The sequence below is a fragment of the Schistocerca piceifrons genome, chromosome 4 (genome assembly GCF_021461385.2).
Source record: "Schistocerca piceifrons isolate TAMUIC-IGC-003096 chromosome 4, iqSchPice1.1, whole genome shotgun sequence".
Taxonomy (NCBI): domain Eukaryota; kingdom Metazoa; phylum Arthropoda; class Insecta; order Orthoptera; family Acrididae; genus Schistocerca; species Schistocerca piceifrons.
In genome coordinates this window covers 116173707-116198228 of record NC_060141.1, presented here as the reverse complement: position 1 = coordinate 116198228, position 24522 = coordinate 116173707, and the positions used below count along the sequence as shown (strand labels likewise).

At 45.9% G+C, this 24522-nt stretch overlaps 1 protein-coding gene across 1 annotated transcript in view; it reads right to left on the bottom strand.

Moving 5' to 3' along the window:
- LOC124795004 (protein transport protein sec31-like) overlaps positions 1–23841 on the bottom strand; it is a 234045-nt gene extending 210204 nt beyond the window's left edge. Inside the window, exon 1 of the mRNA XM_047258759.1 lies at positions 23525–23841. The gene's annotated coding sequence lies outside the window, so the exon portion shown is untranslated. The remainder of the gene's footprint in view (positions 1–23524) is intronic.
- Positions 23842–24522: the final 681 nt, after the last annotated feature.

Below are 24522 nucleotides of genomic sequence, written 5' to 3'. Positions count from 1 at the left end.
CCACTACTCAGTGAGTTTTGTATCTCACATTGATACAACAGCCCTTCTGCTTCATCCTTGACTGTATCATCGTCACGAAACCGACGTGTATATATCACGGACGGCAGTAAATACGATTTCATGCCAATTCTCGTCACGACAGTGTTGCTGTTCCTGGAAGCTACTAGAGATGAGAAGCGCATTCGTAACGTTTTTCCCCAATACGGATCGCAGTCGCCCGACAGTACTCGAATGCAGCGACTGTATTTCATTCATACACGTTAAATAAATCTTGGACATTTCTAGTTATGTGATCAGTGCCATTGCTATCTCGGGATATGCGGACCCTTGATCTGACACCGTCTGCGCCGATTATTGGGGATCTGCGAAACTGTGTCACGTACCTTACTTGTTAGTATTTAATATGATAGTGTGGAACATGTCATTTCGTGGCCGCCCATGTGTGCTAGCCACGTTAGCTATCGTAGTCGCCTCATCCAGTTTCTGGCTTCAGGAAGCAAGGGTTTTTTCGCTCGGCCTGAAGATGTTAGGCTGCTCTATCCCTAATCTTCCTAAATGGGTGGCGGTTGGAGCCCACTAGACTGATGGGCGAGTAATTTGTCCACCATGGGCGGCGTTTGTCAACATACGTAGCGGAAAAAGTCCAGCCTGGGAGCAACATCTTACATAATCGCTGAATGCGAGGGCAGGAAAAGGTCAACGAAAGTGCCTAAATTGTGTTCCTGGTCCCGATTGATTGAAAGGCTTACGTATTAAAGAATTTCGCGGAGCGTTTCGGGAATTCGCGTGCCTTTCAACCTCGACTTTCGGTGGAATTACAACTTCCTCTGGTCTCGCAGTATACAGCCTATAATATGAATGTGTCTAACTATAGTGCCGCCATTTTATATGAGATAGAATGTGGGGCATAGAGAGAAGGCGTAGGATCGGGGCTGGCGTGACAAACAGGTCACCAAATTGTATGACCTTCACTTCCTTCCTGACTAGGGCTACTCCATCAAGTCGCTCTCCAGCTTTCTCCAGGACAGAAAGACAACAGTGAAGATAGAAGGACAGCGCTTCAGTCTTAATCACCTCTCGAAAGACATTCCACCGGGATCGGTTTTATCACCAGTTCTCTATGTAATCTATGTTAAAGATCGTGCGTGGTAATTGCCCAGTTTGCTCATGATAAGGCTTTTTTTACCAGAATCAGTGCCGTCATCGACAGCGTTGGCGTTAACTGAACAAAGGGCAGAGCAAAGCTGAACTGAACTCAATACAGAAAAGACGAAGGCCGTGATGTTTCCACGACAATGTCCCGATCTCCGTGTTTGCCTGATTCTGTACTATCGACCACTCAACTGGACTGACAGAATTAAATGTCTTATATTATTCTGGACCACAAGCTTTTCTTAACACATTTGTACGAGAGAAAAGGATCAAGATGCTATACTTTCTCCACCAGATGTACCATATACTTGCCAGCACAGAACCATGGAGACCACGTTCAGTCTACATTCTGCAACAATCCTCGCGGCGCTACCTTGTGATTGCTCGACATGGGGCAGACACTGTTTGTCCCTCAACATCACACCTCCTCCAAGCAGTCCAGAATCAGTGCTTTCGGGCCGTATTCCAGACGCTTCTGTGCACCCGGATCTAGGATCTCCACCGTGAACTTAACACGCCACTCCTCAGGGTGCAGATTCGGATATCCACTACGAAACTACTCAACGAGATTGAAGCATTTCGTCGGACATCCAGGTACCTTGAGTATCCCGAACCATTGTGGAACATCCTCCATAATGACGACGACTTGAAACCAAGTGAAGACAACGAAAATAAAGTAAAAAGTTAAAAAATTGAAAGTAACTACGGAACCACCACCTCAGTAGCGTCTACGGACCTAGAGACCGAGACCCTACTTGAGACTAATAAATATGAACCTGCCACATTAAAAAAAAAGTGCATCTCAGAAACGGAAAATGGTGACACTTCGAGGTCAGCCGAAGTTTTCATTGTAGTAAAGAAAATTGAGAGAATCCCAAAGTACAGTCCCGTACATGGGCGCGAATTTCGAGTGAAGTCATTACGGTTTATTACGCGTGTAGGTGCCCACATTACCGGTAGAGAGCGTCCTTCTTAGATCAGAGCGTGCAACCAGTAGCTAGCTGCATGGTGGTGTTTTAGTGAATGAGACGCTCTTGGCGAGCTGTAATAGAAGCCAGTAAATTATATTTTTTGTTTGAAAATTTAAGTGACGTTTTTATTTGACGCTGAAATGTATTTTCGAATTGTTATGTGGAGATTATCGGCAGAAACAGAAGCTAGTTGGAGGCGGACGTTTAATTATTGACTAAGTCCGTGAAGCAGAAAGTCGCGTAACCTGTCTCGCACATTGCTCGTCGCCAAGATTGTAAGCATTGCGTCCGCGTGCGAATGTATTTTCGCACGACGCCTCGGGAGCTCCGAGGCACGGACGAATGGAACGTTTCACGTGTGGCCCACTGGAAACGACAGTGTGATCGACGAAAGCATACCAGCTAGAGTTCAAGGCAAGTGCGGTAACTCTGCAGGGAAGTTTTACAAAAATATCCGTCAAAAATCCTGAACTCGGCACCAACAGGTACTGATGTTTCTCGTTATCGTGTGCGTATTTCCTTCTGACGTGCAAGATTTAATTCCTGCCGGAAGGTGATGTCTTTCTCGCCCCCATAAGAAAATACTAGGCAGATAAACTCAGCATCGCTCCAAACGATTATTTTCGAGTATTGTACCACATGCGGTATAGTGTTCTCAGAAAAGGTGTAGGTCACTGTACAAAGTACAGTGTAGTCCAAACCTCGGCGGACTGGGCGTTCTCGTTGTGTCACTCAAGGCAAAACGTCAGCCAATACGTATCCGCTCCCATAATTGGGTGAGATCGTCCAGCGTGTAAAAGCCATGTTCCGCGCTGCTACAATGTCTGCACGAAGCATAACATTAAAGAAAATCCCGCGAACGGTAGTATGTTTCTGGACTGGTCCAGCTCTTATAAAGACCTTGCAGTGAGAGCATATTGTTAGCGATTAAGACTGTTATCTTCAAAACGAACCGATATCAGCGTCGAGGGATCTGATACGTGCTGTTTTATCAGCTTCCTGAGAGTAACAGGGATAAAAATAAATTAAGCTGTTCCTGCCGCTACGGCACGTAGTATTAAACTCTAGAATATAACGGAGAACATCTGCTCACTTTAACTCTACTCCAAAAAAGGTAATAAACTGGAAAATGGTGACCGCAGTCTTAACTCAGCATTCTGATCTTATGACGTACTAATCAAAATTTACAAAAAGACGCAACGCTCCGGACTGTGTGACGAGCTGCAGTGTTTCGACATTTCACATAATACTGAAGGATGAGGAACGCACTGACAACCATATTATAGACTGCTGATACCCCTAAATTAATTCAGCAGACAATAGCAGAGTCTGCGTGTTTGGAAGGCGACCACACCACCGAACTGGTATGCTATGGACAGAGGCAACTACTTTCTGTCTCTTCTGCTCCCAGAATTTCTTCATTCTTCTTCTGACCACATGTTTCTGGTCTGTGTGTTTGGCATTCTCCTGAACCCCTTAAAGGTGTCGACCTTCCTTCGCACATCTCTTTATATGAAATTTCCTATGGCTCAGTCCTAACTTCGCGAAGAACAGATATCACACATCTGTATTAGATGTCATGACTCATATTCAACAAAAACACAAAGAGAAAATTGTTGATAAGACTTATACACTGAAGAGCCTAGTACACCTGCCTAATATAGTGTAGGGCCCCCTCGAGCACGCAGAAATGCCACAACACGACGTGGCATGGACTCGACTAATGTCTGAAGAAGTGCTGGAGGGAATTGACACCATGAATCCAGTATGGCTGTCCATAAATCCGCAAGAGTATGAGGGGGTTTAGATCTCTTCTGAACACCACGCTGCAAGGCATCCCACATATGCTCAATAATCTTCGTGTCTGGGGAGTTCGGTGACCAGCGGAAGTATTTAAACTCGGAAGAGTGTTCCTGGAGACACTGTGTAGCAATTCTGGACGTGTGGGGTGTCGTATTGCCCTGGTGGAACTGCCCAAGTCCGAAGGAATGCACGATGAACATGAATAGATGCAGGTGGTAGACAGGATGCTTACCTACGTTTCAACTTGGTTCAAATGGCTCTGAGCACTATGGGACTTAACTTCTGAGGTCATCAGTGCCCTAGAACTTAGAACTACTTAAACCTAACTAACCTAAGGACATCACACACATCCATGCCCGAGGCAGGATTCGAACCTGCGACCGTAGCGGTCGCACGGTTCCAGACTGTAGCGCCTAGAACCGCTTGGCCACTCCGGCCGGCGTACGTTTCAACTGTCAGAGCTGTATCTAGACGTATCAGGCGTCCCACATCACTCCAACTGCACGCGCCCCACACCATTACAGAGCCTCCATCAGACTGAACAGTCCCCTGCTGACATGCAGGTACCATGGATTCATGAGGTTGTCTCCATACCCGCACACGTCCATCCATTCGATACAATCTGAAACGAGACTCGTCCGACCACGCAACATGTTTCCAGTCACCAACAGTCCAATGTCGGTTTTGACGGGCGCAGGCTAGGCGTAAAACTTTGTGTCGTGCAGTCATCACACGTACACGAGTGGCCCTTCGGCTCCGAAAACCCATATCGGTGAGTTTCGTTGAATGGTTCGCATACTGACACTTGTTGATTGCCCAGCACTGAAATCTGCAGCAACTGGCGGAAGGGTTGCACTTCTGTCACGTTGAACGATTCTATTCAGTCGTCGTTGGTCCCGTTCTTGTAGGATCTTTTTCCGACCGATGCCAAGTCGGAGATTTCACACTTCATCGCTATCTCGGAGATGCTGTGTCGCATCGCTGGTGCGCTGACTGTAACACCACGTTCAAAATCACTTAGGTCTTGATACCCTGCCATTGTAGCAGCTGTAACCGATCTGTCAACTGCACCAAACAGTTGTCTTGTATAGACGTTGGTGACCACACCGCTGTATTCTGCTTCAAATCATTTTCTTTTCGCTTTCAATCTACAGTGCATGTGAACATATTCTTTGTTAACATACTTTCACTCAGTCTTGAGACGTGAGTGAAGACTCTTACAAGGGACCGCTCGAGTGCGAGGTCGCAAAAGGCCAATGATGTTTACGGCATTTGACGTCCCACAGACTATCTACCACGCAACCGCAGCGTTGGCTGCCAATGGCAACAGGGGGCGGGACGACGTATCCAGGGGTGAGCGCAGCGTAAGGCTGCAGAGCGTAGTTGAATTACTTGGTCTACGAGTAACTCACAACAGTTTTACAGTACTAGTGATGCTGGTATAAAGCAGAGAAAAGGTAACTACAAACAAAGCAAACATTGCGTTATATCTATAACAAGGGTTGTCGAAGTTGACATTTCGTCAGAAAGGATCCGAGGAATTTCGCAGAACGAGAAAGAAGTGGCACATGAAATATTAGCGCTTCTGGGTGTCGTATGAGCTCAACTGTGCGAGCTATGTAAGTGAGGAGTACAGTGATGATGATGCGTTGCTTAACAAGCGGAAGTGATAGTGAAACTGGTGTCGAGACATGTAGTTCATCATCCTCGTCGGACGGGGAGCCACATCCCCGTCTCCATTCAAACATGGTAAAGGACAATCATTGTCCCAGGAGAGTGTACTAAACATAATTACATAAATCAATCAGCACAGATTCAGAAAATATCGTTCTTGTGAAACACAACTAGCTCTTTATACTCATGAAGTAATAACTGCTATCGACAGGGGATGTCGAACTGATTCCATATTTTTAGATTTCCAGAAGGCTTTCGACACTGTTCCTGACAAGCATCTTCTAATCAATCTGCGTGCCTACGGAGTATCGCCTCAGTTGTGCGACTGGATTCGTGATTTCCTGTCAGAAAGGTCATAGTTCATAGTAATAGACGGAAAGTCATCGAGTAAAACAGAAGTAATATCCAGCGTTCCCCAACGAAGTGTTATAGGCCCTCTATTGTTCCTGATTAACGACACAGGAGACAAGCTGAGTAGCCGTCTTAGATTGTTTGCAGATGATGCTGTCATTTACCGTCTTGTAAAGTCATCAGATGATCAAAACGACTTGCAAAATGATTTAGATAATATGTCTGTATGGCGCGAAAAGTGTCAATTGATCCTGAATAAAGAAAAGTGCGAAGTTATTCACATGAGTACTAAAAGAAATCAGCTAAATTTCGATTACGCGATAAGTCACTGAAATCTGAGGGCTGTAAATTCAACTAAATACTTAGGGATTACAATTACAAATAACCTACATTGGAACGATCACATAGATAATATTGTGGGTAGAGCAAACCAAAGACTACGTTTCATTGGCCAGAACACTTAGGAGGTGCAATAGGTCTACCAAAGAGACTGCTTACACTACGCTTGTCCGCCCTATTCTGGAGTACTGCTGTGCGGTGTGGGATCCGCATCAGGTGGGACTGACGGATGACATCGAAAAAGTACAAAGAAGGGCAGCTCGTTTTGTATTGTCGTGAAATAGGGGATATAGTGTCACAGACATGATACGTGAATTGGAGTGGCAATCATTAAAACAAAGGCGTTTTTCGTTGCGACGGAATCTTCTCATGAAATTTCAATCACCAGTTTTCTCCTCCGATTACAAAAACATCCTGTTGGCACCCACCTACGTAGGGAGAAATGATCATCACGATAAAATAAGAGAAATCAGGGTTCGCATTGAAAAATTTAAATGCTCGTTTTTCCCGCGTGCCGTTAGAGAGTGGAACGGTAGAGAGACAGCATGAAGGTGGTTCATTGAACCTTCTGCCAGGCACTTTATTGTGAATAGCACAGTAATCACGTAGATGTAGACATGGGAGATCATCCGCGGCATAGTAGAAAAACAGTTACGAAAAGATGTAGAGTAAGTCCGCAGCATTACGACCATGTAATGCATAAGAAAAACTTCCGATATTCAAGAGAGGACAAGGCGTGCTTCTGACATAAAACTGGTTTTTGCACGTTTCCTGGATGCTCGATACAATTTACAGAATGTCCATGACAGTGACCTACTTCGTTATGCACATCAAATTGGGCGCGACATACACTCCTGGAAATTAAAATAAGAACACCGTGAATTCATTGTCCCAGGAGGGGGAAACTTTATTGACACATTCCTGGGGTCAGATACATCACATGATCACACTGACAGAACCACAGGCACATAGACACAGGTAACAGAGCATGCACAATGTCGGCACTAGTACAGTGTATATCCACCTTTCGCAGCAATGGAGGCTGCTATTCTCCCATGGAGACGATCGTAGAGATGTTGGATGTAGTCCTGTGGAACGGCTTGCCATGCCATCTCCACCTGGCGCCTCAGTTGGACCAGCGTTCGTGCAGGACGGGCAGACCGCGTGAGACGACGCTTCATCCAGTCCCAAACATGCTCAATGGGGGACAGATCCGGAGATCTTGCTGGCCAGGGTAGTTCACTTACACCTTCTAGAGCACGTTGGGTGGCACGGGATACATGCGGACGTGCATTGTCCTGTTGGAACAGCAAGTTCCCTTGCCGGTGTAGGAATGGTAGAACGATGGGTTCGATGACGGTTTGGATGTACCGTGCACTATTCAGTGTCCCCTCGACGATCACCAGTGGTGTAAGGCCAGTGTAGGAGATCGCTCCCCACACCATGATGCCGGGTGTTGGCCCTGTGTGCCTCGGTCGTATGCAGTCCTGATTGTGGCGCTCACCTGCACGGCGCAAAACACGCATACGACCATAATTGGCACCAAGGCAGAAGCGACTCTCATCGCTGAAGACGACACGTCTCCATTCGTCCCTCCATTCACGCCTGTCGCGACATCACTGGAGGCGGGCTGCACGATGTTGGGGCGTGAGCGGAAGACGGCCTAACGGTGTGCGGGACCGTAGCCCAGCTTCATGGAGACAGTTGCGAATGGTCCTCGCCGATACCCCAGGAGCAACAGTGTCCCTAATTTGCTGGGAAGTGGCGGTGCGGTCCCCTACGGCACTGCGTAGGATCCTACGGTCTTGGCGTGCATCCGTGCGTCGCTGCGGTCCGGTCCCAGGTCGACTGGCACCTTCACCTTCCGCCGACCACTGGCGACAACATCGATGTACTGTGGAGACCTCACGCCCCACGTGTTGAGCAATTCGGCGGTACGTCCACCCGGCCTCCCGCATGCCCACTATACGCCCTCGCTCAAAGTCCGTCAACTGCACATACGGTTCACGTCCACGCTGTCGCGGCATGCTACCTGTGTTAAAGACTGCGATGGAGCTCCGTATGCCACGGCAAACTGGCTGACACTGACGGCGGCGGTGCACAAATGCTGCGCAGCTAGCGCCATTCGACGGCCAACTCCGCGGTTCCTGGTGTGTCCGCTGTGCCGTGCGTGTGATCATTGCTTGTACAGCCCTCTCGCAGTGTCCGGAGCAAGTATGATGGGTCTGACACACCGGTGTCAATGTGTTCTTTTTTCCATTTCCAGGAGTGTAGTTTACAATGACTTCAAGGGAAGCAGTGGACGGTTGCGTAACTTCAAACTGTGCTACACAACTGGAAGACGTAAGATACGGAAATTTCAAACAAAGCGTCAACTTGACGATGCACAGCAAACAGCGAAGTCGGCCCGAAAATTTGTAGATGAGATAAACAAAATATCCCATCGTTCAGTAAGGAATTTGTTTTCAACTCCGACCAATCGGGATTTGAAGGGGAAATGCATATGAAAGGAACTCTGGAAATTAGAGGTACCAGGAGAACTGTATCAAGATCAAAAAGGATCCAAAAAAGAAGACCCTTAATGCCGACATTTAATCTGGATGGTAAATTGGCTAGGAAGTTATTTATTGTGCTACAAGCAGTTGGATGTGCTCTGCCTCCTACCATTACTACTCGCGTGCGTGATCTTCCGAGGACAGTAAGGAATATTTACGCCACAGCAAGCAAGATCGGGAAAATTGGCGTAAGAGAACTACAACTGTGGTATGAACATAGCTTTTGGCCAATAGCTGGTCAAAATAGCTTCTGCTTGATTTCTGGTCCGCGTATAAAAAATTATACGCCTTTAGAGCAAACTATCCCTCCTGAAAAGTGTGTGGCATTACGATTCTTAATATCTGGAACCACTGGACTAATTCAGCCTCGGGAAGTTTGTTTTTTCCGTGCCTATAAAACATATTATGGCCCTATCAGCAGCTCCGGCTTAACGAATAGCCAATTTCAAAATAAGCTCCATGACAGGCTGTTTCGCATTCGGTTGGATGCCGTCACATTCCGTCAGTTCTCACCATTCCGTTACCTCAATATGATTCTACACGCATTCTTTAACTGGATACGTAGCTGAACGCCCTGCACGGTTTGTGACTCCAAAGGAGTTCGCATTCGATCTTGATGGTGCGAATCTTTGTGATCAATGTTAAGGGCTACATTTTTCATTCGGTGTTCTTGGTGCAAGTTAACGGTTTGTTTTGAACATTTCTTCAGTGTTGACGATGTCCATTTTGTGAAGTGTAATACATGCACTCCATGGAAGGTTGATTTCTGCACTACCCGGACGCCCATTTTCTTTTGCCCTCCTGATGCATATAGTGAGTCATTATTTTTCCTGTCATAATTGTTAACACAACACTTTCGAATGAGCCTTACGAAAGACTGAACATGCGATGTCGCACTCAAGGGGTTCCTTGTTAGTCTTTTCCTGAATATCGGGTCTCTTATCTCCTCGGCCTGCGTGGAAAGAACTCACGTTTCCCCTTTTTCCGTGAACCATCTTTTCCATTTTCTGGTCCACTAATTTTCATTAACATCTTTCTTTCTTCTATAGTTTCTCCCATTTCGCCTCCCATGTTCACTACTGTAGTGTAATCTTTTATTTGTGCGAAATGGCCTTCTCATTCTATATACTGTCCGTTAATCCATATAAAAGCTCCATCTTCGTACCCCTTCAATTTATCAAGCCCACTTGACTATTTCCGTTCTCCAAGGTAATTTTTCTTCTCGCTTGACTTTTCGAAATCTCGTTTCCAAATGCTACTTCTCTTTATTGTGTCATTATTATAATTGTTCTGTCGTATTGCATGAAATTTCGAGTCTTCGCCCCCTTTTTCTCAAAAAGGTTCAAAAAATGTTCAAATGTGTGTGAAATCTTATGGGACTTAACTGCGAAGGTCATCAGTCCCTAAACTTACACACTACTTAACCTAAATTATCCTAAGGACAAACACACACACCCATGCCCGAGGGAGGACTAGAACCTCCGCCGGGACCAGCCGCACAGTCCATGACTGCAGTGCTTAAGACCGCACGGCTAATCCCGCGCGGCTCTCTAATACGTAGTTTTGTCATCAATTTTAAAGGCGTTCATTTTGTACTGTTTTGCCGATAATATTAAATCATCCGCAAGTGTTAGGCATGCCACCTTTCTGAGCCTAGACTCACACACTCTACTTTTCGTCTTCTACTGCAATCTCCACATTCCATTTTTTTTTTTCCTAGCACGCGGTAAAACAACAAAACTGGTCCTGCCATTATTCCTCCGCCGAAGCAGTTATTTGAAACAAACATTCGCCTAAGTGCACGATTCTAGCAGTTAAAAATTCTTGGAAACAATTGCGTTGTTGGGAACACGCATGTTTCTTTGTTATTATTCGAAATTATTCTGAAGTGGGAGTCAAATGCTTATGGGGTATCTAGGGAAACGCCATCTACATGTCTGCCTGATTCCATGATTTGCAAAATATCACGTGTGAAGAACGCGGTCTCTGTTCAACGAGCCTGATTTTCCGAAAGAAGTTGTTCTCCCCTTAGGAGCTTTCTTAAATTCGGGCGTAGAATATATGCTACTATTCCGCAGCTGAGAGGCATCTGGAACCGCGCGTTTCTGTTATTTATCACCCTTAAGGCCGAAGTTACCTGTACTGTTAAAACAGTTACGTGATAGTGTCTGTAAACGTATTCGTCCTAAAAGCTAACAAGAGTACTGTCAGGACCTGGATCTTTATCCGGTTTCGATAGTTCAAATTGCTCTCCCGCCAACAGTGGTGTTCATTTCTACATCATCATCTTGCATGTCTGCGCAGTGATCAAATAGTTCTGGTCGATGACCGCAGTGTGATCTTTTCGCGTGAATTTTAATTTTTGTTGGACAGTCAATAGAAAAAGTAGTCCACGGCTCCATATACTAACCCGGGTCTCAAATCGTGGTCACGAGCTATACGTTACTACTCGAGATGTCAAAATGGTTCAAATGGCTCTGAGCACTATGGGACTTAACTTCTGAGGTCATCAGTCCCCTAGAACTTAGAACTACTTAAACCTAACTAACCTAAGGACATCACACACATCCATGCCCGAGGCAGGATTCGAACCTGCGACCGTGGCGGTCGCGCGGTTCCAGACTGTAGCGCCTAGAACCGCTCGGCCACCCGGGCCGGCACTCGAGATGTCAAAAAAATGTTGGAACATATTAACGAGACGGTACGATCACAGGTGGGTTACCACTGTGATACCGCGTAACATGTGAGCAGACAGCGCTAGCACTGTTTAGACCTGATGAGGCTATTAGTGGCGGCGTCTAGGCTGTTAAAAGTCGGCCGACGTGTTATCAGCACGGGACACGCCCCCCCCCCCCGCCCCCCCGCCCCCCCCCCCCCGCCCACACACACGCTCGACCAGTTTTCAAGTGTGTTAGACCGCGAGTTTCCGGGAACACCTATCTTACTGAAAGTTGGCCTTTCGCGTTTCTCAACCGGTTCCTGGCCTGCAGTTAAAGCTCTACGGCCACACGCTTCTTTACGTGTCAGGGTTACGTCAGGTCGTACCAGGTGCCTTACCTCGCCACCCGACACTATTTACTCACTTATGCCTACCCGCGTTCACCCATCACATCCTTCTCCTTCTCTCGATCGCCATCCGATAAGCAGAGATCGCTTGTGTGTTGTCCCTCTCAAATTTTTCTGTAGGTACCACAGTTCTCAGGAGCTGAGCATGAATCAACAAGATAAGAGCATGAATACGTAGATCAAAATAAACACTTTCTACCAACTGGAAAGCAGATATAACGTGTGAGTACACGAAACAAATAGACCTTATTTGTACCGCATCTCAAGAACAACTGTTTTACCTGAAGTGATCCGTAATAAGTTTTGTAAAAACAGCGATCGTCGAAAGAGAGAAACTTCAAATTCTATTCTGTTGGTATCAAGAAATTCATCGGTTAACGCCCGAACATGTCCTGTAACATCTAGCGTAGGAACAGCGTGGTTTAGGCGACATTTGACGGGGAATGACTGGTCAGTACCCCAGTTGTATACAAAGCACCAATATAGGTTATGACACTAGCGTAGTGTGGTTACTATTTCAGTACAGCATCCATCTGTGATGTGTATCGTTTATCATGTAAACTTTCTATGCTACCAGTGATCGACGCAGAGACCGATCCCTGGCGCTCCTTCTGCTAAAGAGAGCTGGTATTTTTGGAGGGTCATGTAGTTTAGTACATCATTTTTCCGACCGATACTTTCTGTTTATTGTCCTTACAGTAACTAGCGCAGCTCAGGTTAATACTGTGGTTCTTGATTTCCAGAAAGCCTCTGATATTGTTGTACACCGTCGCCTAGCTAACAAAATATGCGCCACGGAATATCCGAAGAGACACTCAACTGGACTGAAAACTTTCTAGCGAGCAGGACTCGGTATGTCGTTCTCAATGGAGAGGCGTAGTCAGTAGATAAGGTTCTTTCCTCTATACATCAAATGACTGCGACTGAGCCGCTTCAGTTATGGATTTATGTGAGATCGACCTGGTGGTTAACACGTGTAGCCGCAAGGGACTGTTCACAGACACGCATTAATTTACAGGGATCGTCTTCCACAGAAACTTGCTACTAAATGTAGAGTGCCTTACAGATGAACAGCGGCTTATGCAAAGACTGTCGCCTGAGCCTCAGTATAAACAGATGTAACGTAAAGGGGCCGTAACACGTTCAGTCATACTGTCAAACCTTTATTGACAGGCTGAAGCGCGTATTAGTGTATTATCGACAAAAGAAATATTGGTGATTTGTATTGGGGGATCCAAAAATATTTTCAGTACTGTAAATACGTACTCAGCCAGAGTATTGACATTCTCCCCTGAGATGTTGACAGAGCTTCATGAACTAGCCACACGGCGTTACTGTGCAGTGTTTCTTTTCAGTTCTTCTTTGCACATATCATACCTCAGATTCAGTTTTTCAAGTAGTTTTTTAAGAAACCCAAAACAGTTTTAATACGCCAACGGCGGGATATCATCGACACTACTTCAAGTAGTATTTTAACAAACACAAAAGCCGCGCGGAGTGGCCGTGCGGTTCTAGGCGCTACAGTCTGGAACCGAGCGACCGCTACGGTCGCAGGTTCGAATCCTGCCTCGGGCGTGGATGCGTGTGAAGTCCTTAGGTGAGTTAGGTTTAATTAGTTCTAAGTTCTAGGCGACTGATGACCTCAAAAGTTAAGTCGCATAGTGCTCAGAGCCATTTGAACCAACAAACACAAAACAGTATTAATACGCCAACGACAGGGTATTATCGACACGTTAGGAAGCTCACTGTACGCTTCTCTGCCGCATTGTTTCCTTTATTAATTTTTTTTCTTTTCCTGTTGACTTCAAATGGTTCAAATGGCTATGAACACTATGGGACTTAACATCGGAGGTCGTCAGTCCCCTAGAACTTAGAACTACTTAAACCTAACTAACCTGAGGACATCACACACATCCATGCCCGAGGCAGGATTCGAACCTGCGACCGTAGCAGTCGCGCGGTTCCGGACTGAAGCGCCTAGAACCGCTCGGCCACCGCGGCCGGCTCTTGTTGACTTACACAGCAGAATGGAAAAACGCTTCTACTTCAGAAGTACCATATATATGTCTGCTAAATGATTGTCAATTTTACCAAATTCTCACAAAACTTGAAAAGAACCACGTAAAATATCTAAATGTCTTCTTGTAGGACACATATAATCGCTCCACACGTTTCCAGAACAGTTTTTCTAATTGTGTTTTCTCATATTACCGCTCTAAACTTCAAGCATTTGAATGACCATCCTGTCGTCAGAAATCTTACAGTTACTCCTAACCTCTCATCTATTGCAGTTGCATCTCTCAAAAACACGTTTTGCTTCTCTCTTTTACGGCGTATCAACGTTAATAGTTTCGTCCAGCAATGCAAGCCTCATCCGAAAATAATTTATGACGTCACATCAGTCCATTTGTCAGTGAATTAACCTACAAGCTGCTCCTCTTCGAAGCCACTGTCGGACCCAGTTCACCTTTGAGCAGAATCTTGAGGACGAATGTGCCTGCCATCACGTTCTCATGCAGTCCCACATCAGGCCGCTGTCACATCCAAATGTCCCACAAATCTCGTTATTGTATGATTCAATCAGCGGGCCAAATGGACACCCACAAAGAGACCCCTTCAAAACACAGGAGCTGATAATGCTGTCTCACACGCGTACGCAGCGTCTCCCTGTCCACAGTACTCAGTCAACATCTGACGCTGTCCACGGCCTTTATTTACCCTATAAGATCTACTAACAACCCAAAACACGAACAACACTATGCACTCTGGTGGCTGCTCTACCTGCCACACCGAATTGCAACTGTAATCATTTATTCATCGTTTGGACATGCAGCTCCGTGTTTGCAGTTAAAATTACTGCCTGTAGGTTCCGCCTTTTATGCAAAACACTGCTTTTTCCTTGTTACCCAAACACGTCTCCGCACCTTGTGCCATCATCAGTGGGTATTTGTTACTGAAAAACTGTAAAACGGGAACACACTTTACGTTAAAACTGATTTAATAAAATGAGGTGTAAAGACATTTTTTGTTCTTACCTTTATTTTACATTATACGGTTTTGCAGGACCATCTGTATAGTGTCCTGCATGATAGCTTGTCATCTACAAAACCAAACGTTATAAATGTGAATTTTATCAGCGAGTTAACACATCCCTTGATTTTTAAAAACGCGACTTTGGTGTGGCAAAATGTTTTGCGTATATATTTTGTTATTACTCTCTTTTTGTTGTGACGGACCCGATTCTTTCGTGTTCTGAGAGGACTACACACACATATTAAATAATTTCAGTTTTACAACCCCTTCACAAAACGCGTCGTAAAACCGAAATGACACGCTTTTTACCTTCACAAAACGCGCTGTAAAATCAAAATTACACAAAGTAGAGTTAATATTTGTGTGCAGTGCCCTCAGAACACGAAAGAACCAGGATCATTCACAATAAAACGTGAGTAATAACAAATATGTACACATAACATGCTGCTGCAACATCAAAATCATGTTTTTTTAAAAATCAAGGGATGTGTGGACTCGCTGATAAAATTCGCATTTACAGCGTTTGGTTTGCAGACGACAAGCTACCAGTGCAGGACACCATACAGATGGTCTGCTAAACCATACAGTGTAAAATCAAGCTAAGAAAGTGGTAGGGGGCATTTATACCAGTGGGCAACCAGTCACGCCCACCATGGATCTGCATCTACCGTCAATACAAGCACATGGAGAGCACGTGGCGTTCAACAAAGAATTCAAATCAAATGGCTCTGAGCACTATGGGACTTAACTTCTAAGGTCATCAGTCCCCTAGAACTTAGACCTAACTAAGCTAAAGACATCACACACATCCATGGAGGAGGCAGGATTCGAACCTGCGACCGTAGCAGTCGCGCGGTTCCAGACAGTAGCGACTAGAACCGCTCGGCCACCCCGGCCGGCCAAAGAATTACGGTTGGTTGCCAGCTGACCCGTGCCACTCGAGTCGCTGAAACGCCGATCACAGAGTTACTTTAAACGAAGTATAGAATAAGTTCGGGGTGTCATATGAGTTCCATATATGGTGGAACCCTAGCCCAACTTCAGTTTTTATGTGTTCCGCTCTTTGAAGGCTATCCACAGCCTTGACCTGTTCTCCACAGGACTTAAGATTGTATAATCACATCAGAAGCCTGCTATTCGCGTCATCAATGTAGAACAGGGTACCCCTAACGACGGTACTGTTGTTCGATACCTATGGATGTCTTCGGCGTTGCGGTACACTATGTGATCAAAAGTATCCGGACACCCCCAAAAACAAACGTTTTTCATATTAGGTGCATTGTGCTGCCACCTACTGCCAGGTACTCTATACCAGCGACCTCAGTAGTCATTAGACATCGTGAGAGAGCAGAATGGGGTGCTCCGCAGAAATCACAGACTTCGAAAGTGGTCAGGTGATAGGGTGTCACTTGTGTCATACATCTGTACGCGAGATTTCCACTCTCCTGAACATCATTAGGTCCACGGTTTCCGATGTGATAGTGAAGTGGAAACGTGACGGGACACGTGCAGCACAAAAGCGTTCAGGTCGACCTCGTCTGTTGACTAACAGAGATCGCCGACCGTTGAAGAGGGTCGTAATGTGTGATAGGCAGACTTCTACCCAGACCATCACACAGGAATTCCAGACTGTATCGGGATCCGCTGCAAGTGCTATGACAGTTGGGTGGGAGATGAGAAAACTTGGATTTCATGGTCGAGCGGCTGCTCATTAGCCACACATCACGCCGGTAAATGCCAAACGACGCCTCGCTTGGTGCAAGGAGCGTAAACATTGGACGATTGAACAGTGGAAAAACGTTATGAGGGGTGACGAATCACGGTACACAATGTTGCGATCCAACAGCAGGGTGTGGGTATGGCGAATGGCCGGTGAACGTCATCTGCCAGTGTGTGTAGTGCCAACAGTAAAATTCGGAGGCGGTGGTGTTATGGTGTGGTCGTGTTTTTCATGGAGGGGGCTTGCACCCCTTGTTGTTTTCCGTGTCACTGTCACAGCACAGTCCTACACTGCTTCCGACTGTTGAAGAGCAATTCGGGAATGGCGATTGCATCTTTCAACACGATCGAGCACATGTTCATAATGCACGGCCTGTGGATCAGTGGTTACACGACAATAAAATCCCTGTAATGGACTGGCCTGCACAGAGTCCTGACCTGAATCCTACAGAACACGTTTGGAATTCTGTGGAACGCCGGCTTAGTGCCAGGCCTCACCTACCGACATCCTTACCTCTCCTCAGTGTAGCACTCCGTGCAGAATGGGCTGCCATTCCCCAAGAAACTTCCAGCACCTGATTGAACGTATGCTTGCGAGAGTGGAAGGTGCCATCAAGGTTAACGATAGGCCAAGATCATATTGAATTCCAGCATTACCGATGGAGGGCGCCACGAACTTTTACATCATCTTCAGCCAGGTGTCCGAATACTTCTGATCACAAAGTATAGTTGATCGATCCAACAAATCGCACCTAAAGGATATTGAAATAAAGTATGACAAACGTAAAAAAAGAGGTAACTGTTTGTCAGGACTATTAATCCTCCTGCTTTACATCAAGAGAGATACTAAAGTAGCTAAGTGTTTCTTTTAGTGAAACATTCACTTCTCTTAACTGTATTCGACGAGTCTTTCAAATACGGATGTGACATAACATCTTCTAATGTTTGTAGCGAATATCTTCGCAAAAGTGTGCTAAAAGTGAAGAGCGAAGTCTGTCGACTGAGTGTACTTTCCCGCACCGCTATATGTTACGCGGGAGTGGAGGTGAAATTACCCTCGTACCATAGTCCTCGTCTTCACAAATCGTGCGTTCTTGCACTTGTACAATTTGTTACTCGTGTTCAGCGGTTTCCGATTTGCAGAGTCCACAGAACAAAATTGCTATCATCAAGTCTAGTTCCCTCTCAGGAACATCAGCAGCGCAAAAGCAACATCCTTCGGCAGACGTAAGAAGAAGCAGCTTTGAGCGTTCTGCTGTATCAACACGACCGAGAAAACTAGAACAGCTGAGAACCGATTTGGAAACAATGGAACACTCCACAATGGAATTGTTCCCCAAGGTACTATAGCTAACCAGCATTGTTAGCTTAATGTGCCAGCCTAAGGCAAAGTGGCAAACAGCGGTCTGCAGCATGGCCATCAGAAGACTGACTCATCTATTGTAACAGCGCTCCCGGTCACGAAATGTCAGGGCGATTTTGCACGCATATATATAATGGGGAGCCCGGCAATGCTTTGTAACTGATAATTATGTATGAGAACCTAATCTCCTTCTCCCCCTGTCTCTGCCCAACACTTCCTCTCCCTCACCTCTTTCTGACCATTTCCGTCACCCTATATCTCTCCACAACCTCCTCCTCCTCCTCTCTCTTTGTCCATCTCCTCCTTTCCGCTCTCTATATCCATTCCCCCCCCCCCTCCCCCGCCTCTCATCTCATTTCGCCGCCCCGCCCCCCCCCCCCCCCCACACACACACACACTCGACCTTGAGCCGTGTTTATTGCTATTGCCAACGAAACCTCGATCGGGAATCGAAGTCTCTTAAAATGGATGAGTAAGTCGGCTGGAATTATTCGTGTATGGGGTATGAGGTGGTGTCACACTGGACTTGTATTTGAGAGGACGATAGTTCAAATCCACGTCCGACCATCCTGATTTACGTTTTCCTTGATTTCCCTAAATTACTCCACCCATATGCCGGGATGGTTTATTTGAAACGGCGCTACCGAGTTCCTGCTCCATCATTGAAACATTCTGAGCTTGTGCTCCATCTGTAACGATCTCAATGTCGACGCAGCATTAAATCCTAATCTTGCTTGCTTTCTTTGATCTGTGAGGAGGGTAGCCTCAATGACACATTTTCGCATAGTAACATAGTTTCAGTCTGCAAACGGATAGGATTACAAATTTTCAGACGACTCAGATTCCCAGTAGTATTCCAGTCAGAAGCCCATAAGCCATAAATACAACTTCCTTGTTTTCTGTTAAAACCGGCTGCGACGAAGGAAACAGAACAGCACATAGTTGTGTATATAATTTTTGTCTAAATTATATATATATATATATATATATATATATATATATATATATGTGTGTGTGTGTGTGTGTGTGTGTGTGTGTGTGTGTGTGTGTGTACATAAAGGAGAAATAATATATATAGGGGAAGCGATTTGGCTAATAGTTTCAATGACCCGCTATCGTAGTTAAAACTCACTGCGAGAAAGATAACGAAACCGCACGTTTTCTCAGAACTGTACTCTCTTTCTCACACTCGATTGTTGTTTAAGATAATACGTAACTTATGTGTATAGGAATGTTTATTAGAATATCTTGTGAAAACCTGAAATAAATTAGTCTAGAACTTTTCGAGATTTTCGCTAACAACGTTTTACCTTTATATAGTCTATTGTAGCCTATGTCCATCCGAAAGTTTATTAGTGTAGTCAATAAATCTGAAGTAAAACGGTCAATATTGCACGACATCTTCCTTTGTTAAAACGTGGCACAGTTTTGGAGCTAACCTAACGAGCAGACAGATATGGAAGAATCAACTGAAGCTCATAGATGAAGGGAGATAAAGTTATTGCTGTATGCCGATGATATCATGTTGTGAGGAAGCAACAGTAAGGATGTACAAGAGGAATTCATATTTTAAATTTAAAAAATGGAGAAATGTGACATGAAATGCAGCGTGGAGAAAAGCAAGACTACGCTGGTTACCAGACGTGACAGAGAAGGGAAAGGACAAACTAATATTAAAGCACAGGATACTGAAATTGTGTGCAAATTTTAACATTTAGGAAGTATGGTAATTCAGAATGCAAGGATAAAGGCAAAAATTAACAAAATGTTACAACAGACCAATACATTTTATCAGCGTGTGATTGGTTTAGTCTGGGAATGAGATGTGCCAATGAAGTGTCAGGAAGTGCTGTACACGACTTACTTTACATCCGTAATGACATAAGCATCGGAGGTGTGAGAGAGGATACTAAAATGAAAGCCTGTGAAATGAAATTCCTACGAAGTGTACTAGGAAAAATGAGGAGAGACAAAGCGAAAAATGAATAAGTTAAGGAGGAAATGGGAGTAGAAAAGCTGAATGATGGAACTGATAAGGAAGATTAAAATAGCATGGGCATGTAAAGCGAATGTAAGATGTAAGAATACCAGCACGATTGGTGGCGTTCAAGTTTGATAACAAGGGAGCAATAGGAAGACCCAGGTGAAACAGTTAAAGAAAAAGGAATCTGGACTGGAAAAAATCGGTTATAGAAGAACTATGGTGGAAAGACATGGAAAAGCGGCAAGGTACAAACAACTTTCTGGGGAGGGAAACCACAGCTCAGAGACATTGTGAATAACAATAGCAACATTCAACACCGAATAACCATTCGAATTACAAAAATTATAACAACTAAAAAGTCAAGAACGATACGCTGGTTCCAATAGCCGCATAGCTGTATGTAGGTGCTTTAATTGCAACTACCGGTTTCACGTCAGTATAGACGATTCTTCATGTTTACAATGGTTGTATTTCCATAATGTACACGGGTGAGTCAAATGAAAACTTAAAATATTTTTTTAAATATTATTTATTGTGCAGAAGTGGTACAAAGCTTTATCACTTTTCAACATAGCCTCCCCTACGCTCAATGCAAGTTCTCCAGCGCTTACAAAGTGCATAAATTTCTTTAGGAAAAAAAATTCTTTTGGTAGTCTGCGCAACCACTCATGCACCTCGTGGCGTACCTCTTCATCAGAACGGAACTTCTTTCCTTCTACTGCGTCTCTGAGTGGTCCAAACATATGGAAATCACTTGGGACAAGGTCTGGTGAGTATGGTGGATGAGGAAGACACTCAAAATGCAGGTCTTTGATTGTTGCAACAGTTGTACGGGCAGTGTGGGGCCTTTCATTGTCATGTTTCAAAAGGACACCTGCTGACAGCAATCCGCGTGGCTTTGATTTGATTGCAGGCCGCAGATGATTTTTTAGGAGATCTGTGTATGATGCACTGGTGACAGTGGTCCCTCTAGGCATGTAATGCTCCAAAATGACGCCTTTTTCGTCCCAAAAGAGAGTCAGCATAACCTTCCCTGCTGATGGTTCTGTTCGAAACTTCATTGGTTTTGGTGATGAGGAATGGTGTCATTTTCTCATTTCAGGAGTCAGCTACCGTGGCACCCATCTTGCAGACACTTTGTGAAAACTGGAGCACATCATGCACAATGTGGTGTGCTGGCCCATGACTAATCTATAAACATGCTGCAATGTCATTCAGTGTCACTCGGCGGTTTTCCTTCAGTATGGCTTCAACTGCTGCAATGTTCTGTGGAGTTACAACTCGTTGTGCCTGACCTGGACGAGGAGCATCTTTCACTGAAGTCAGACCATTTGCGAACTTCCTACTCCATTCTTAGACTTGTTGCTGTGACAAACATGCATCACCGTACTGAACCTTCATTCGTCGATGAATTTCAATAGGTTTCAACCTTCACTACGCAACAACCGAATAACAGAACGCTGTTCTTCCCTGGTGCAAGTCACAAGTGGGGCGGCCATCTTTATACTGACACTGCGACGGTATGTGTGCATCTGCACTATGCTGCCACCTACAGGCCATTTGGCACGCTGTTTGTAGCACGGCTGCCAACTGACAGGATAACGGCACGAAATTTCGATTTGTTATTACAGATTTACGGTTTTCATTTGACTCACCCTCGTAGATTAACAATTACGGAGTTAGAGGTTTTGGGAAGTTATCCACGTTAAGAGTCAAACCTCAATGGTGGGCTGTCATAATAAAATTGAGTAAGTTGACGACTTCCCGAATGCTGGGACTTCGTAGCTGTCCATTTACATTACGGAAATATGACCAATATAAACTTGAAGATGGGTCTATACTGTGGTAAAACCGGTAGTAGCGAATAAAGCACCTTCATATAGCTATGTGGCTTTTGGAGACACATCTTTCTTGACTTCTCAACTGTAATGATTTTTATGATACTTTGAATGGTTATTGAGTGTTCAAAAATGTTCAAATGTGTGTGAAATCTTATGGGACTTAACTGGTAAGGTCATCAGTCTCCAAGCTTACACACTACTTAACCTAAATTATCCTAAGAACAAACACACACACACACACACACACACACACACACACACATGCACACACACACACACACACACACACACACACACACACCCATGCCCGAGGGAGGACTCGAACCTCCGCCGGGACTAGCCGCACAGTCCATGACTGCAGCGCCTTAGACAGATTTTTTTTTTTTTTTTAAATCTCATTTCGATCTGTATTGTTGGTTGACTTTGATCGTGGTGGACGTCCGATGACACTCGTTCAGCTTGTTCGTTGATCCGTTGACTCAGTTTTTTATTACAGAGGGTAGTTAAACCCTCTGACCGAACACGCTGAACTACCGTGCTCGGCTAATCCCGCGCGGCCGTTACTGACAAGGGAACCTCTCCATCGCACCCCCCTCAGATTTAGTTATAAGTTGGCATAGTGGATAGGCCTTGAAAAACTGAACACAGATCAATCGAGAAAACAGGAAGAAGTTGTGTGGAACTATGAAAAAAATAAGCAAAATATACAAACTGAGTAGTCCATATGCAAGATAGGCAACATCAAGGATAGCACTAGCTCAGGAGCGCCGTGGTCTCGTGGGTAGTGTGAGAGCTGCCGGACGAGGGGTCCTTGGTTCAAATCTTCCCCCGAGTGATAAGTTTAATTTTTTATTATCAGTTTATGTGTGAAACTCTTATGTTTTCACCACTTTTTTGGGAGTGATTATCACATCCACAAGAAAACCTAAATCGGGCAAGGTAGAAAAATCTTTTTACCCATTCACCAAGTGTATAAGTTAGGTGGGTCGACAACATATTCCTGTCATGTGACGCACATGATGTCACCAGTGTCGTATAGAATATATCAGACGTATTTTCCGGTGGAGGAATCGGTTGACCTATGAACTTGCGATCAAATTTTTTCGGTTGCCATTGGAGAGGCACGTCCTTTCGTCTACTAATCGCACGGTGAACAGAGACGTCAATGAACGAACGGACAGATCATAACTTTGCGAAAATATAGAAATAAAACTTTTCACTCGAGGGAAGGCTTGAACCAAAAACCTCTCGTTCCGCAGCTGCTCACGCTAACCACGTGACCACGGCGCTCCAGAGCTCATATTATCCTTGATGTTGCGTATGTTGCACATGGACTACTCAGTCTGTATATTTTGCTTATTTTTTTCATAGTTCCACACAACTTCTTCCTGTTTTCTCGATTGATCTGTGTTCAGTTTTTCAAGGCCTATCCACTGTGTCAACTTATAACTAAATCTGAGGGGAGTGCGATGGGGAGGTTCCCTTGTGAGTGTTAGGTGGTGTTATTCACAAGAGGCGGAGTACCATAAATGTCCCAATCCGGCCTGATGCTGGACAATGTGGAAACGAAGATGACGAATTTGTTGCCAGGTTACCTTGTCGATTTTGCTTCGATTGTCACTTACGAAACTATGTCACAGACGAGTCGAAGGGACGTGTACAGTGGTACTCACCCTGCGGGGATGGCCGGTGCGGCAGCCGCTGCTGCGACAGTGTGTGGCCAGCCGTCGAGGCTGCCCCTACGGACGTAGGGGGCGCTGGCGACCGTGACGTAGCCGGCGGCGGGCGCTTCCGGCAGGCCGGCGCGGCAGTAGGCCGCCTCCGCCTCCCACAGGTTGGGCGTGCTGCGCGACACCGAGCCGTCCGAGAAGGTGCTCCACTGGCGGGCGGCCCGCGGCTTGGCCCCTGCCGCGTCCGCCTCCGCGTCGCCGTCGCTGTCGGAGGCGGCGGTGGTGGCCGACGTGAGGGAGGAGAGCGCGCAGTCGCTGCCGGTGCCCGCGCTGCTGCCGCCGCCCCCGCTGTCGCAGCGCGCCACGCCGCCCCCGCGCAGCAGCGTCGTCTCCTCGTGCGTGGGCGACCCGAGCGCGGCCGCCGCCTTCTCGCGGCCGTACAGCAGCCAGGGCGTGCGCACGCGGCGCTCCTCGTCACGGTCGCGCTTGTCGGCGGGCGGCGGCGCCAGGCCGGGCGGCAGCTTCACCTGGACACCCCTGGCGTGCCGCCACCAGCGCGCCAGCCGCCTCCCTCCGACCACCAGGGCAGCGCACGCGGCCAGCACGCCCAGCGTGCCCGCGCACCACAGCAGCACGCGGCCCTTCTGCAGGCCACCTGCGGAAACCGCCACCATCCAAATCAGCAGGCACCACAAATCTGTGGTACACTATTGGCCATTAAAATTGCTACATCAAGAAGAAATGCAGATGATAAACGGGCATTCATTGGACAAATATGCAATTTGGGTGCATAGATCCTGAGAAATCAGTACCCAGAACAACCACCTCTGGCCCTAATAACGGCCTTGATACGCCTCGGCATTGAGTCAAACAGAGCTTGGATGGCGTGTACAGGTGCAGCTGCCCATGCACCTTAAACATGATACCACACTTCACCAAGAGTAGTGACTGGCGTATTGTGACGAGCCAGTTGCTCTGCCACTATTGACCAGACGTTTTCA